The sequence below is a fragment of the Galeopterus variegatus genome, unplaced genomic scaffold (genome assembly GCF_000696425.1).
Source record: "Galeopterus variegatus unplaced genomic scaffold, G_variegatus-3.0.2 Scaffold523, whole genome shotgun sequence".
Lineage (NCBI taxonomy): Eukaryota > Metazoa > Chordata > Mammalia > Dermoptera > Cynocephalidae > Galeopterus > Galeopterus variegatus.
In genome coordinates this window covers 521005-538110 of record NW_007726634.1, presented here as the reverse complement: position 1 = coordinate 538110, position 17106 = coordinate 521005, and the positions used below count along the sequence as shown (strand labels likewise).

At 41.0% G+C, this 17106-nt stretch overlaps 1 protein-coding gene across 1 annotated transcript in view; it reads left to right on the top strand.

Moving 5' to 3' along the window:
• Nucleotides 1-13492, top strand: part of NAB1 (NGFI-A binding protein 1 (EGR1 binding protein 1)) — a 56474-nt gene extending 42982 nt beyond the window's left edge. Inside the window, exon 10 of the transcript XR_550283.1 lies at nt 13280-13492. The gene's annotated coding sequence lies outside the window, so the exon portion shown is untranslated. The remainder of the gene's footprint in view (nt 1-13279) is intronic.
• The last annotated feature ends 3614 nt before the right edge of the window (nt 13493-17106 follow it).

The window sequence follows — 17106 nt, the reverse complement described above, 5'->3', positions numbered from 1 at the left end:
TGACAGATAAAAAATATATATTCAAGTGTACAGCATGATGGTTTGATATATTGTACACATTGTATACTGATTACCATAGTCAAAGTAAGACATTATAGTGAGAAATTGCCTCCTAATTTTTGTTCTTTATATTTAAAATACTTTAATCAGTTTACTTACTGTCATTAAACTTTCAGTAAGATGTTTTAAAATATTTTGCTACACAGAGCATTGTTCTACATTATTATAAATTGAGAAAACGGGGGGGGGGTGCTGAGAAGAAGACATAACAATTACACTTCCTTGAAGTTGATATGACAAGCGAACAGAAAGGACATTGTTGGGAGGGAGGGGGGAGAGGGAAGAAGGAGGGAGGTTTCTGTAATGGGCCACAATAATCAACCACATTGTATATTGACAAAATAAAATAAAATAAAAAGCCAAGTAGGAACAGAAAAAAAAAATAGATAGATAGATAGATAGATAGATAGATAGATAGATAGATAGATAGATAGATAGAGAAAAGCTACCTGGAGACCTACATTTCTAAGTAACAGAATTTTCTATTTAATTTTTTACTTTACAATTGCCTTCTATTTAAGTTTTTCATTGTAATTTCTTAAAATAACTTGCTTCTTCACAATCTCAGAGAAGTAGTATTGGTTGAATGCTGCCATCAAAACATAATGTCGCAAAATGCAGATTAAGAACATAACATTGGTTCAAGGTGTTCGTGTCACACAAATGTTAAAATGATCAACCCAAGTAATTTTCTCATCAATTTAGTAAGAGAGGCAAATTTTGTGAATTTCCTGGCAATCCAAACATTTGGTAACCAACCCAGGCTAATTTTGCTGTGGGTGAGAACCGGTGACTGGTACAAGTTAGATTGTGCTTCATATTTACACATTTTGAAACCTTATGAGTCATCTTTGCATTAAAAGTTTGCACCTCATAAATTTATGTTTAAAGTGCCGTGTTCAACACCTACACACAATCTTAAGCAAGCAGGGCCAGATACAGTGTCACAGATACTCTATACTGGCAGGTCACTTAGGCTAGCATATGTAGGAAGATATTTAAGTAGTGCATATGTAGGTGGAATCTTACCAGTAACTGGCTCAGCAGAGGCATTTTATAATTTTCTGAGACTACCGATCATCTTCAACTGTGAACTGTTAAACCAAACATCTGTGGTCTAGCACCATACCCTGCTATTATCTTTCCCAGAAAGTGATTTCTTTGATAGCATGTTCTCGTACTGTAGGGTCTCGTGAATTTCATCATTTTAGTTATGTTTCCAAAGACAATACATATTTTCCACCCTCAGGTCCCTGACAACATAATGTAAGGATGTTTTCTAATAACAGGTAAAATACACTAGGTCATTCTTTTCCTTTCTGAATTCAACCAGTGTTTATCATAGGAACATGCCCATGTATTGATTGTGTAAATTTCTGCTGTGTACAATGGCTACCTCTCAAATTGAACAACATCTTTCCTGATTTTTATTGATGAGAAGGCAACGAAACAGCTTGTATAATGAGATAAGGACATCACATATATAACCATACTTAAGTTCACTTCTTAGAGTATTAAAAGGCGTTTTTCACTTTTTAAAAAAATTAACATTCAAGGTGAAATAAAGTGGAGTTTACTTAATTCAAAGAGGAGAACAATTTTAATATAATGTAATATTTAGAAGTGAGAAGAGAGAAGGATCCCATTTACCAAGACTTTAAGCGTGCATATGATAGTTGGTTTACAGGAGAAATAAGTCCCTTTTTTCTATGGTCTCTTATTAGAAAGACAGAGACTAATTCTGCCTTGCAAAACAAATTCTAAATCTAAAACTTAAGCTTATATTCTTAATCTAGTAGTAATTACAATAGTGCCAAATATCAGATCCACCATTTCCTGGCATGGGCCAACTGCTTTGCATGTAATCCTCTCTGCAATTCCAGGAGGTAATTATCATCACCCCCATTTTGCAGATGAGAAAATGTACATCTCCAGAGATTAGGTAATATTTATTACAGAGCTAGTATAGTAAGTGGGAACTTGGATCAATTTGTCTGATGCCAAAGTCCATGTGTACCATCTGAGCCAAGTGACCTGCACTGTGTGAACATTATACACAGTAAGCACTTTAAAATATGGATAAAGCTTAAATATAAACACATGTAGAAACAACTATGGCATATGTGAGCATTGATTAGCTTGTTAATTGTTAGTTATGGCGATTCTAGCAGATGCTTCCCAAAGGAAGTAAACATCAGGCCATTTTGAAGGCAGGTGTCGAAGCAGAAAAGTGAAAGGGCGTTGTACTGCTTTGGGACTAGCATGTCTGAAAGACCCAGGTGGGGGAGCAGAAGAGTCACCAGGAAAATGTAATGGACTAGAGCAGAGAATTCAAATGGAAGAGATGAAACATCTAGAAAAGAGAATGTCTACTAAATTACATCCTTTGAAACTCATATGAAGTTCTTATTTAATTTGAGAAGCAATTAGAAGTTTTTGAGGAGGGGAATAAATCAGTCCAAAAATGTTAGGAACATAATGACAAAGTAATATAAATTGGATCCTTAATATAAAGTGTTACAAGAAGCCCACAGAAGGCTTGATTCTGGCTACAACATGTGGTGGGAGAGAGTGATTGATGCTGTTTCAGTTGTCAAACTGAATTGGAGTTGAGCAGTGAGAATAAGGACCAACTAAGGGGAACAAGAGTGAAGAATATGCGGTTATTCAATAATTCATTCAGCAAACATTAATTAAGCCACCTGTTTAAAATCTTCCAGGCACAGCGTTAGGAACTGCAGATACAAATATCATAAGGCATCATTCCTGACCTTGAGGAACACTCACTGTCTAGTAGAGGAAGACAGCGATTGTTGAAGATGAAGTGATAGGATTTGATTATAGATTCAACGTCCAGCTCTTGGGAAAGGAACATATTGACCAACTGGATGAAAATTATCCATGGTTGTGACCCTAGGGGAGAGAGAGTATAGTAGCACCACCTTCCAAGAGAGAATTTGGGAAGGAAAGAGAGTTTGGTGTTCGGTAATATTTTATTTCAGATGGTTCAGTTTGGGGGTAGTCGGTATATGTGAGTAGGGCTGCCCTGTTGGCAGCAAAAAATATTGAACCAAAGAGAGGGTACAAGATCGGAGCTGGAGTTGAGGATTTTTAGGAATTTGAAGTCATTTTCCCAGAGAGACTGCCAAGAGCAAAGGTTAGTTACAGATAAACTAATAATTCACAAATAAACCTAAACCCCATGATTAAGAGTTGAGATGTGTTTTGTGCGGTGTTGTTTAGGGAGCAGTGAGGAAGGAGGGATTCAGAGGAGACAAATTAACTAGGTTTCAAACCATGGTTTGTTTAACTTCATTTGCATCTCCAAATTTCACCCACAAATTATTTATTAATTAATGGAAAAGTTAATTTTACAGTTGTGAACTCTATTCTTTTTCTGCACTGCATGGAAAAATTCTAGAAACAATATCTTTACTTAAAGCTTGCAAGACTATCTTTATCATTATGGTTGTGACCTAATTAATCCTTTCCACAATCCAGCAAGTTTGGTATTATCATCCTCATTTCGTGAAATGAAAAAACCACATCAAGGGATTTAGGAACTCATTGATTCCTAGAGAAAGAATTAGTTTCCGGGTGATAAGTGTTGTTTCTGCTCTGGTTTCTGTCTGTAATGATAAAGGTAAATAAGACTATGTTTAAAAAGTACAGTTTGCCTACAGCTCCTTATGTGGGCCAATGTGAGGGTTCCAGTAAGACAGCTGTGCAAGGGTTGAGAAAGAAGCAGCATAGATACTGGTGGCTTGAGATAAATTCAAAATCAAATGTACATATTATACTTTACCTGCTTCTTAAATTGAGGGTTTTTTAAAAAGATGGATAAATAATATGTTGTTTTGGTAAAATGTATTTTTAAAAACTCAAGGGTTTCTTAAATACAACAAAAAATTATCAACATTTTTTGGGTACACGTGAGAACAGGATGACCATCAGAACAAATTAAGATGTGATTCTTGAGCTTGAAACATTTATAACATAAAACAGGCAGCGTTATTCTGAACAAATGCAAAGAGTAGGAGAATTACAAACTGTTCGTTTCCACTACCCAGACCCATTCTCTGCCTTCATTCAAGGAAGGCAGAAAATGGTGTGTCATAGGGAAATGGGTGTCATTGGGGGCTGTCCTGGAGACTGCCTTCCACAATGAGGGAGAAAGTGAGCTCTGCTTGGGACACATTGAATTTGAGAGGCCTTCAGTTTATCTTACTGGAACTATTCAGGATTTACTTGGAAACAAAGTTAAGAGATCAGGAAAGCCTGGGGCTCAGGTCAAGAATGGGATCTTAAGATCTGGGAGTCATTGGAGTCTCTTAAATGGCAGTTGAAGCCATGGGAATGAGTGAGAATGCATAAAAATAAAAGAGAAGATGGTTAAGGATAGAGCCCTGAGAAAGATTAACTCGTGGGGCAGGTAGAATGACAAAAGCCACCAAAGATACTAAGAAAGAGCATTCAGAGAGATGGGGGGACAACTGAGAGAGTAAACGTCCTGGAGGCCAAGGCAGGAAGCCACAGAGTAGAGATGATAGGTAATGTCAAATTAGACGAGAGTCAAGTAGGATGAGAACAGGCTTTTGGAGTTGATTATTAAGGAGTCACTGATAACTTTAAAAGATTGCTACCAAACAGTAATTGGGAAGAATAATTGATACAGTTGCCTAATGTAATTTGCTAACATATAACACAGATAGAAAGAATATCATAATTGGTAGTGTAAAAGTAAATAGAGTATGATAATTAGTAATGGACTTGATATAAGGCATCTTTTATTCAAGACTAAGGTTTGCCTGTTTCTTGATAAACGTCACATCACTCCTTCCTTCACAGAAGGTTAGAAAGACTCACTAAGAGCTATTTGGCACATCCAAGTTCATTTTACAAGCCAGCATGCAGTCACTTAGAACCTTAAGCTCCTCATTCCAGTCCCTGTCACAGTCTGTATCTCAGAAAGTCGAAGAAGATTCCCATAGAACAACACCCAAACTTTATAGCAGAGCAGATTTGTGTAAAAGAAAACATTTGGGTTTTTAGTGTTTTCTTTGTTTTTCTACACATTACAGTAAAATGGCCTTTTAACTGCAAAATACCCATGATTCTTGACCCGTGATGCCAGGCCACCCTCATAGACATCTGGCTGTTTATAATAACCTGTGTTTCTTTGGCTTAAAACATTTCCTTTACTTTATCATCACATATCTGCAGTTGTTATGGCTTCAAAAATAGGTAGTAAAAGTTAAGGCATGAAGAGAATTTTTAGAAGACAGCATCAATTCACCAATGAATATTTTTTAAAAGACTTGAAATATGATTAAACTAAAATGTACTTGTTTTTCTTATGCTAAGAGTAACTTTGAGTTATGATCAGAACACTCTAATAGCTAGAGCTCAGCCTAAGCATATTTTCCCTGATCTCACAAAAATGATGAATTTTGATGACTTTTAATTCCACGAAAGTAAACTTGCTACATCTGCTCTTAGCTTCTGCCACCAAAGAGTGTGAATATCTACATGACCAAGCCTAAAAAGGAACATGTGCCCAACCACATATTCAGGGAAGATAAGACCTGCTCAAACTCAAAGAACATTGGAGTTGGGAGTAAAGAGCTATCAAATCTTAAAATTTTAGTAGCTGACAATCTGCTATTCTTGAGCAAGGTAATTAATTTTTACAAAGATTTCTGAGTTAAGGAAAGTAGACCAATGTTGGAGGTAGGTTACAGGGCCGATAGTTGGCCTCAACTCACCCTGTCCTCTTACCAGGTTCTTGACTCCACCACAGGGAAGAATTCAAGGGCAGAGTCACAGTAGAAAGTGAGAACAGTTTTCATATAATAGATAAGAAATACGGGTTCCACAGAGAGAGTGCAGCCTAGCTCCAGAGACTGAGCAGGGCCCATGTTAGCCAATTATGTCATGACCAATGTTGGTCTAAAATGGCGGCAGGTGGAGAGGAAGAACACCCAAAATGGCTGCGGAAAGTTTCACATTTTCTGAGAACCACAAAAGACCACCCCTCCCCCTTCTCCCTCACAGCCACATCACCTTCCTGTGTGCACGATTTTCCCCACCTATAGGAAAGTCCCAGCTCAGCTTAAACTCTTGCTTGGTCCTCTTGTCCAATGACAATGAGACAGCTCAACCTATTAGGATTCTAGCACTCCCTAGTTCTGCATGTGGCTGCTCCCGCTTTGAGAGGGCAGCCCACCCGCTCGCCCCTGAAGCCCTCCAATATACATTCTGGCTGAGTATCTGTCTCTCGGTGTAATTCTTTGCAACTCTGGGCCATCCCTTTCAGCCCACACCAAGTTTAACACAAAAGTAAGTTCAGTACAGACATCAAATCTAACACAAAAGCAAGAAAAACATACTTAAAGTTCAGTACTGAGTGCAGGCTGGCTCAAGAGAATGGGCAGCCACATGTTGAAAATAAGTTTGATACAAAGTAAAGTATACACACTTAAGCCAGCTAAACGTAGGTTGCCTCCAGGAAAGTGAACAACAACCCCACCCTCTGGCTGGGATTCAGCTTTTACAGTTTATCTAATGAATATTCAATTAAGGGGGTGGCTCCCAGTTAGTAACATTTCATCTTGCACATGCTCAGTTGGTCTCTTCCTGGAGCGTGATCATTGGTCAGACTCTATCACATGCACTAGGCATATTCAAGAATATTTTGTGCTCTATTGAGCAGGCTCAGCCACTGGATTTGCATAAGTGAGCCCCTTGTGATCTCATGTTCCCTGTGTTGGTGCTGAATATAGGTCTAAGTTTCCTCCAGGGGAGAGCCCAGAAGAGGGAGCCTGAGACCTCAGGGAGTGGCTGGAAACCCAGAGGCATGTCCTGAAACCCAAGCCCAGGGAAACTGAGCACTTCCTATAGCAAGACCACTTGGCCTCATACTTTGTAGTTTTCTGTATTTAACTTAAGAAAAGTGGCTTTTAAAATTTACTTCATTCTCTCAAAATCTCTCACGACATATCCATTTTGTTTGTTTGACTGCAGATGGGGCACCAGAATTCTAACCAGAGGTAGATGTTATCACAGGGACTATGATATGCGCATACAGATGGAAGAATCTAAGGAAGCTTTCCTACTGAAAGAATGTAGAATGGTAGGATCACCTGCCTAATTCCCAGAGTGGACCCAGGCCTAGTTGTTAAGTGACTTGTTCAAGGTCTCACAGCCAACAAGTGACAGAGCTGGAGTGAGACTCCCAGTCCCTATCATCCTAGGCTGGTGCTGTTGTGCATCACCCACCTTCCTCTCAGCTGGGTGAGATTTTTATTACTTAACAAAAACAAACAAGCAATGGCAACTAAACACAAACATTTCACTATTAGAGGTTGGAGAAAATTCAGGAAACATGAATTTGAGTTGTGACTCATCTACCATTTATCTGACTGCCACCAGCAAGTCACTTTATATCTCCATATCTATAGCTGCCTTTCCCTTACCCAACAAAGTGCACTCTGGCAGTTCAAGCCATATGCTACATATCACAGGACTGGGGGTCAAGATACCTCCATTTCATGACTGGTTTTATCTTCAAGTGATGAGACTTGTAAGCAAGTCATTAAAATCTTTAGACTTTCAGTTTTCTCATTTGTGAGATATGAATAATAAGAGATGCTCTGCAAATCCCAGGGCTGTGGTGGGATCACAGCATCTAAAAGACATAAAGATGCTCTAAATTTGTCATGGCCTTTAAGGATGGTGTGATACTTTCTTACCTGATTCCATGCATATTCCAAAAAATCCATGAGGTTAATCTCATAAATGTTTAAGTTATTGCTAATATTTACTGAGGAAAAAAATTCTTGGGGTTTGCAACTTTTCTCTTGCCATTAGTGAGTATGCTTTGCTTATGTTACAATCCCATTTAAAAGGGGCTTTTATTTGAGTACTTAGGAGGCACTGTCATGCAGCAAAAGAACACTGGGCAAGAGTCCAGATGCCTGGATTCCAATCCTTGGCTCTGTCATTGTCTGTATGTGTCACATCTTTGCTGTGCCTCAGTTTCCTTGTATGTTAAAGGGGGATTGGGCTTTCACTGGTTGTTAACTCTTTATGTAATGTGCCATATTGGTAATCTGATGAAGATGCTGATGATACTCTCTTTATAACAATGCACTTAGGACTCAACATCTGCATAAATTTCAGTGGTTTCACAACCTCACCCAATATATGACTCACTCCAGGTTAAGAAGCATAAGTTGATCTCCTCTACCTTTAATCATCTAAGACAGCTATGACCAAGCTGTCTCTTCTATTTTGGACAAAGACGGCATTTCATTTTCAGTTAGCTTTTTTATTTGTTGAAGTTCAACCCAAACCCTACAGATGTCAGGAGCTTTCTGGAACAGTACTAAGCACAAGGTCACTCCACGTCTAGTTGAAATTTGTGAGGAAAAGTATCTGATGGCCTCAATATTATTTAAAATGGGAACTGCTGTCATCCCATATCTTAAGCATAGATTATTTTGGGGCTCTCACATCTAAGCCTATAGAATGCTACTTTGTAGAAGAAATTCTTATATCTCTGTTCATATTAAAAAGTAAATTCAAGAAATCTAAATGCCCCTTTCTGCTCTGAAAAGATACAGGAAAAGTGGAGAAATAAACTTAGGTTATGTTCTTTTTCTTTGCTATTACCTGTTTCAAGAATCAGGTGAATGAGTGACAGGCTACATACTCTATCAGTTATGTGATGACTGCCCCCTTAGCCATAGGCAAGACTCTGTGGTTGGCTGGGATAGAGGCCATTCAAATTAGTTTAAGCACAAAGGGAAGTTTTCGGGAAGAATACAAAGGTATATCAAGGAACGCAGGGCAGGAAGTATAGTATATGTTCAGAAGGAACTGGAATGAAAGAAGCTGGGAAATCCAGGAGCAAAGTGATTCTCAGACTCTCTGAGAGTCTGAGTGGCTCCTCATTCCTCCTCCTCTCTGCTCATCTGTGTTGTCTCTCTCAGGCCAGCAATCTCAGCTTTGGGATGTCACGGCTGCCCAGCTCCACCCAGCAATGACTATCTGTCTAGGCCCCAACCAAGACTGACAGGAGTCTCTGAAACCCAATTCCAAATTCGCTGCAGGGAGAATATGATTGTTCCTGTTTAAGGAAGGAGCATGGTCCAATGAGCTGGGAGAAGTTGGGTCACATCACTGCCTGCTTAGAAGAAGCCATGGGAGCAAAATTCCAAGAAGGGGGCTTGCCCTGCTTCCCTAAAAAGAGAGTGTCAAGGCGGAGCGAAAATAGTAGGGAAGCATGTGGCAGACCTGGAATCACAGCAAGGGAATCAGAAGCATCAGGAGAGCCGTGGTGGCTGGCTGAGCATGGAGCTCTGACTCTTGCTCCCACGGTCCAGTCTTTTCCTGTCACTCTTCAACACACAAAGAGAGGAAGCCTTTGTCTGGACAAAATGTCCATAGCCTAGCAACTACCATTTAATCTGGATTTGGGGTGGTGGTGTAGACTATTATCTTCATCATATCTCTTTCCAGATGGATACCAACTCTTAATACTTAAAGTTGCAACCACATTCTGACATCTTCATCAGACAAATGTCAACTACAGAGGTGCAAAAAATAATACAGACTTTCATAACAAACATTATGGACCATTAAACTGTCTATTAATGTTAATCTCTGGAGTGTTTTTCTAAAGACAGTTGGGGAAATGTAGCTTAGCTTTGAAACTATAAAACCGTATTAATTAGCACTGTTTTTTTTTTTTTTTTTGGTTGCTAAAAGTATAAGCTCAGAGTTCCGGTCAAGATGGCAGAATAGGTGGTTCTCAGTGTCACTCTCTCCCACAAATCAACCAATTTACAACTATAAAAATGTAACATCAGCCAAGCTAGGGCTGCTAGAGCTCAGGAGAAGAGGAGAAGAGACCAATGGAGTTCATGAAGGCAGGGGAAATCACGATGAGAGAAAGAAAAACTGCTCTGAGCATTTTGGGCTGTGGCCATTTTAAGGCTCGAGCTGCTGAGTGCATGGAGCAGGAGCCGGCAAAAGCCACAGCTGTACCCTTCAGATGGAGTTACTTGGGGGCGGCAGGGAAGAAGAGGGCCGTGGTGGACCCCAGGACAGCAAGACCACTAATAGGGTTCCTGTGGACCCATGCAGGAGTGAGGAGCCGGAACAGCTGAAAAAGGGGAGCCATTCAGAGGTCGGTGAGTAATTGCAAGGGAATGGTGCATGTCCTGTCCCATGGGAAGTGTTTGGAGCATGGGCAGTGGGGGAGACAGGTCCACCAGGAGAACACTGGGACACAGCAAGGACAGCCAATCTGCCCCCTAATCAGCAAAGGACCACTCAGAGGAGACTGGTCAGGAATGCAGAATTGCATGGGGTGCGGTTTGATGAAAAAACTCAGGCCCAGATCAGAGTTTCTACACAACCCAGGTGCACCAAGTCCCTGGAGAACTGGAAGTACCTATAAAGTCAACCATTAAACCCTGAGCTGCACAGAAAGCCTTGCCTAGGGAAACAGCAGCAAAGCAACAATTTAGCTCAACCACACAGCTCAAGTACTGGTTCTCACAGGAAGTTACCTCATTTTAGAAGTAAGCAAAGGACAAAAAATTAGTTCTGGCCCAGGCACACCACCAGCACTTTGGGGCCCACCAGGGAACATGAAGCATGGAGCCAGAGACTGGATGCCCTGCCCATAACCAGGCACAATGCCAGCACCTTGGGGCCCTGCCCAGGGACCTGAGGCATGGAGCTAGGGACCAGACCCCCTCTCACAACCAGGCACACTGCACCTGTGCCTCAGGGCCTGCCAGGTGACCCAAGGCATGGATCTGGGAACTGGAACCCCTCCCACAACCAGGCACACTGCGCCAGTGCCTCGGGTCCTGCCTGGGGACCCAAGGTATGGAGCTGGGAACCAGACACTCCCCACAACCAGGCACACTGCCAGCACAAAGGAGCATGCCCAAAACATCACCTCCATGTGGGTGGCCCACCACAGCCACCACAATAACCATGGCTACCACGAAAGTGGCTAGATGCCACAACCACCATGCAGATGGTCCACCAGCCACTGTAGTGAATTGACACAAGGAGAGTCACCAGCAGAGACCAAAGAAAAGAAGAGGACGTCTCTCCCCACAAAGCCATTCCAGAGTGACAGAAGAAGTATCTGCTCTATGGTAATATTGGGGGACCTGATCACACCTGTCAGCATTGGACAGATCATCAAGGCAACAAATCAACAGAGTAACCATTATTCTTTCAGAAGGACAGAAGAAATCTAGGGTAATTAGAGGGCAACAAATCAACAGAGTAACCATTATTCTTTCAGAAGGACAGAAGAAATCTAGGGTAATTAGAGGGGGGAGGAGGGAGGGAGAGGAGGATGGGGAGAGATTGGACAGGGGCATAAAGGATAATTACTATTTGTAACAATATATATGCTAGTAATATTGTGAGCAACATATCTCAATGTTGAACCCCCAAAACATGTATAATCAATTTTGATTCAATAAAAGTTAAAAAAAAAAGAAAAAAAAAAAATATATATATATAAGCTCAGTTAAGCTAGCTTAAGAAAAATTATAAATATATTTTAAGAATGCAGTGATGTTTAAGGATATGAGGATAAAAGGGCAGCTCAAGATGGGCTGAAACTGAGAGCCTGAAAAGTATCAGGAACCCAGACAGTCCTCTCTCTCCTCTGCCTACTCTGCTTGTCTTTGTGAGTCTGCTTCATTATCATCCTGCAAAATGGCTTTACCTGCTCCCTAATTCACAGGGTGGACTATGACTGCCAAAACGAGAGTTTACCCACTTACTGAGGTGATTCCTTGAAATACTAATTTGTGTGCCTGTGCATGTTTGTTTTGTACCTTCTTTCGCTCACCAGAGCCATCCACATTGACTTAGGGGGACGATTCCAGCCAGTATGCAAGGATTTTAAAAAGTCAGTGCTTTTCTTTTCTTTTTTTTGATTTACAAAATAGGCTCTTTTGTAAGAGCCTATCAGAAACATTAGTTCTGAAAGCCAAAGCTTTTGATTTGAAGAATAAGGTAGGTTTCGTTGAAAGAGAAAAAAAATTGTGAGAGTTGAAAGGAAAAGCCTTGAAGGAAACAGGGCATAGAATTTATGTTCTAACAATAATACATTGGAAAGAGGCTAGAAAAAGACCCAGACTGTAATTACCCCCTCCTCACGGGTAGGGGAGGTGAGGTCAGTGGAGCCCTGATAAAGGAACAGGGGGGAGCCACATGGCAGAGGCAGAGTTGGCTTAGAGAGGCTGTGCGTACCTTACTCACCAGGGCTGGAAGTCACCTAGGGAAGCCCAGCCAGGCTTGCAGATCATGAATGGAGCCCATATTTCCCCTGGTCCTTTGTGACAAGGAGCCACAATTAGCTGGGTTTTATTGCTTTGCGACCCTTCCACTGACTGCAGCCAGCATATCACCTTGGCCCATCCAGCAAAAGGGGGCTTCCTGAACTCGGGAATATGCAATGCCCATGTGATCCTCCCTTGTGAACAATCATTGGCCTTTTTAACAGAGTAGGGCATTCCTAAGCTTTCTACCTCGGGGCATGGGCCCTGATCCAAGAAAAGGGGTAGGTAAGTGGTAGCAGGGAACGCGTGATGCTGCCCCATACACAGATGCCACTGGACAGTGGAGAGCCTGACCTTGTCAGAGGGTCTAGCTACATGGATTGCTGCTGTCTGTCTCCAAGTCCAACTCCAAATTCCCAGGGAAGGGACTCTGATTGGCTTAGCCTGGGTCAAGTGTCCACTCCTGTGGAAAGCGAGGTAGAGATTCATCCACTTTGGGGTGAGAGGGATTTTAAAAAGATGCTGTGAACTGGCCAGACAGTCCAAAGCAGTTTCATATGGAGCTCTTTACACAGTTTTAATTCACAGTATCAGATCATTACACATGTCTTAGCTATCAGACATAAAATTTAATCTTTTATGAAGTATTATATAACCATGGACACAGTATTTCTGTGGCCCAGTTTCTTCACTTAAATTAAAAAGATACTGGTAAAAGAATCTCTAAGGTTTCTTATAACTATTTAAGATTCTATGATTCTCTTTATCTCACCATATCTGTAGATAGTGAAGAAGTTAAAAATATACCACTCTGGCATATTGACTATTTTGAATTAAAGGCATTTAGAAAATAGCAGGTGCAAGAAGATCATTCTGACCTCTTTTCTGTTTTTTAGAAGCAGGAGATGAAATTGCCTTGTGAAAGACACCCTCCCTACACCAAGGAAAAGCAACATTCTCATCATCAATGACAAGTTGAGACCGAGAAAATTCTGTACAGAGACCTTGTTAAAATAACGCTTATCTTTTAAGTCTCCCCACAAATTCAGTTGCTTCTTCACAATTTACTATTCTTTGTTCAATTCAGTAAATAAGTACTTGACTCTAACTGCTTCTTTGTACCTTCATTTCTTTATGAGTGACCCTGTATCATGCAAAACTTGTATTAAATAAATTTATATGCTTTTCTCCAGCTGACCTGTCTTATGTCAATTTAATTCTCAGATGAAAAGAAACCCTAAAGGGCAGTCTTGCTCACCTACAATGGCTTCAGGCTGATCATTCAGAGAGTTGGTATTGAAAAATTAAATTCTGTTCAAAAATAACCAATACCTTCTATCCATACACGTCACACACGGTCTCACCACTGCACAACACGTCACCACCCACCCCAACCCCCTCACCACCTCCACACATGTTCATATACCAGAGGTTGCTTGTTTCCATATTTCAGGATTAAAGTCCCCGTCTTGAAACTGTGAGAGGAGAGAGGATATTTTATAGGATGCACAGGCTGAGGTGGAGGGAGAAGGCTGGAGAGGGCAGAATGAAGTCTCTGCTCTGAACCTCTTGGACGGCTTTGGTGTCCTCTGTGCAGTGAGGGTGAGAGGCTGGAGAGGGAAGAGTTTATCAGAGGCCTTTGTGAGGCTTTGCGTACAGGCAGAGCTGCTTCAGGAGCCCAGATGGCAAGCGTGGCCAGGAGCACGGCGGTGACACCCCAAGGACCAGCAGCTGTGGGAGCAGACCCTGCACTCTGGAGGTCTCATCGGCTGGTGGCCACAGAGAGCCTCCTCCCAGCAGCCTTGTGAGGAGCAGATGTGACAAAGGCAGAGCTGAAGGAAAAGCAGAAGAAAGAGAGGTGAGGGTGCAAGTGCAGGTGTGTCTGGGACACAGGCGGGACTCACTGTGCCTGAGAGGCTGAGGTCCTGAAGTAACTCAAATAGGGACTAAGGGTCAGTAGATCGTTAACATCCACAGAACTTTGGCTCCAGATGTTATGGGCTGAATCGTGTCCCCCTCAAAATTCATATGTTGAAGTCCAAATGCCTGGGATCTCAGAATGTGACTGTATTTGGAGACAGGGCCTTTAAAGATGCAATCAATTCAAAATGAGGCCATTAGGGTGGGTCCTATTCCAATATGACCAGTGTCCTTACAACAAGAGGCCATTTGGACATAGACGCACACAGAGAGGAGACCATGTGAAGACACAGGGAGAAGACGCCCATCTACGAGCCAAGGAAAGAGGCCTTCAACAGATTCTTCCCTCCCAGCTCCAGCAAGGAACCACCCTGCTGACACTTTAACAGACTTTTAGCCTCTAGAACTGTGAGAAAATAAATTTCTGTTGTTTAAGCCACCCAGTCTGTCATACTTTGTTACAGCAGCCCTTGCAGACTAATACACCAGAACATTGTTTTCCAAAGGAACTTTCTTGACCTTTGTATTTTATGCATTTTCTCATATCAGGGACTAAAAGATTCATTGAGTTACAATTGTGGTTTCTTAGGAACAGAGAGAAGACATCATTGGTATTATCCATGTAAAGCTGAGCACATTGCTACAGAGCAGAAAAGAAAGCTACACCTTCAGCCCAACTGAACAAATTGGGAATATTGTGCTAACTATATTAACTGACTCCTTGCATAATGGACTAAATGTGAGTTGTCCTGCTCCCGTGGTGTTCTTGAATGGAAACACCCAACAACAATCTCTGGTGAGTATCTCGCAACATACAAATGCATGTTGCACCCTGCAATTATAAGCTGGATGCCAACCATGAGATCCACTGAGTCTCCTGAAATTTTACTCAGCTAAAATATGACACAGTGCTGTTTCCTAAAAACAGTTGATATGTTTCATTGTCTAAATTTTAAATCATTAATAGGACTCCCAAGAAGTCTCTTACTTCAAAAAACTGCAAAAGAAAACTGAAGAGAGAGAATGAAAAAAAAAAAAAAAAACCTATAAAATGGGATTTTTTTGCCAAATATTTTCAGTCTTGACTTTGGGCTACAGGAGTAAAACCCTAAGTGAATGTGCCTTTCTCCTGTTTCTCCAAAAGTTTCCTATGCAGAATATGTTTTATTTTCTAATTATGATACGGAAAAATCAAATAGAACAGTGTTGGGTGTCTGTTGGGTTAGATAATTAAGATTCTGTAACTGAAAGCTGATTAAAATTGGAACAGTGTTCTTCTCCAAATGAAGCACATACCAGTGGGTTCAGTAAAACAAAATTTGACTGATATTATTGACATGAGTGATGGAAAAACTGAAATGTGAAAATGTTATGCCACATAAAGGTCATGTCGTAAATTAATTCTTTTGAATTATCAAATTATCTTTTGAACTATTTATATATTAATCATATTCATATAACTTTTGTTAATAAAAATCAGTTTATTCCCACTAAACACATATGGAAAAATATTTAAAGAATATTGGCTTGAAAAGATGACATATCTTGGTTGGGCTTTTGCTTACATTCTCTTCCTTGTCTGGTTGGAAGAATTTTGTAATCGGGAAAAGGTTTCATTCTTTCTCTTACCCTGCTTAAATTACCCGATTCAAACATTTTTAGCTTATCAACTTCTGTAAAATGAGTTACGCTCAGGAAATCCTTGAAGGGGGAGACAATAGAAAGGTCAGCGACCCTTGCTCCTCACTGCTGCAAATACTTTCCCCTTCACTTAGGCTTGAAACCTGAATTATCTTTGGAACTTAATCCTTCTCTTCATCTTCAGTCAGATACCAAGTCCTGCTGATTCTTCATGTATTTTCTCTTACATTCATCCATCCACTTATATCTAGTCCCATCGTCACCATTTATTTCAGTCCCTTTCATCTCATGCAATTTCAACCTCTATTTTCTCTATAATTTCCAATCCATTCTGTATATTGTTTCCAGAAAAATTTCCCTCAACACTACTTTTCTCTTCCAAAGAAATGCAAAACACAACACAATAATTGCAATGACACTCTATTATTGCTAATAGAATAAAATCCAAATTCCCTAGGCAAGCATTTTTTTTTCAGGCCAAATCAGTACCGTTAAGAGTTTTCTTTCTATCCAGATACCAGAGCCCCTGCCTCACTAGAATAAACAAAGTATGTCCTTTGGCTCAGAGGATGCTTCTTCCCAGCACTTCAAACCTTTCATCCTATGCTTCCTCACCAGACTTCTCACTACCTGACCCCTTCGGATTGATAGTGAGTTTGGCCACCTGCTTGGCTTTGGAGGTGAGCTTCTAAAAAAGAAGCTTTGGGATCCAGGTTCATAAGTGCAGCCAATGGTGTCCTCTGATGAATCCAGCTCAGCTGAGGGGCAGCAGCCTGGCATTCACCAGCTGGGAAGGGAAATCAGACGCCTTTACCGCCCTCTTCGGTGTGGCCTCCACTGACACTGTTTGTTTTCTCTTCCCATATGAGTGAATTATTTCAGCAGAGTCCACCTATGGTACCCTCGGTCTCTTTCCACCCTCAGCCTCTTTTCCCTTATCAGAATCCCTGTTACTCATCACCAGAGAATGATGAGTTCACTCATGTTTGATTTTTACGGCTGTTCTCTGCTAACATATGGATACAATCGGGGAGTCCAGAGTTACCACCTCTATGCCTCATCATGTTCTCTGCTTCTGTGGAATGGGGGTCTCCTCGTCACTGCCATTACTAGGTATGACCACTCCCAGTAGTCCACTTGGGGGCAAAGTCCCCTCCAGCTT